The following is a 405-nucleotide window of genomic DNA, read 5'->3' as shown; positions in this document are numbered from 1 at the left end:
AAAGTACATTGAAGTACAAATTATCGGGTGTTGATACGATGCTGTAACATAATATGTGGCTATAGCATGTGCTGTGGAAGTATACAACTTGAGTTTTCACTTAGACCTGGGAGAACAGAATATGGCAAATTATAACACAGAGAACAATGCATTATTTACATTTATACAGGTCCGGCCTTAGGTTAACTGCTGCTCTAGGTCAAAAAGCTCCCTGCTGCCCAACCCATTCTGGTTTATTCCTATTATCCAGACTACTATTTTCCTTCCATTTTTTATCAAAGTTTGTCTTACTTTTTCATTTTTTTTTTACAATCATTCATTCATTCATTCATTCATTCAACATGTTCTAATAAGCAAGCCTGCACTCTGGCATCAGTGGAGGAAACAATTGTGTTAAGCTGGGGT

The sequence above is a fragment of the Protopterus annectens genome, chromosome 8.part0, assembly GCF_019279795.1.
Source record: "Protopterus annectens isolate FY-2018-M chromosome 8.part0, PAN1.0, whole genome shotgun sequence".
NCBI classification, from domain to species: domain Eukaryota; kingdom Metazoa; phylum Chordata; order Ceratodontiformes; family Protopteridae; genus Protopterus; species Protopterus annectens.
Note: the sequence above shows the minus strand (reverse complement) of the source record.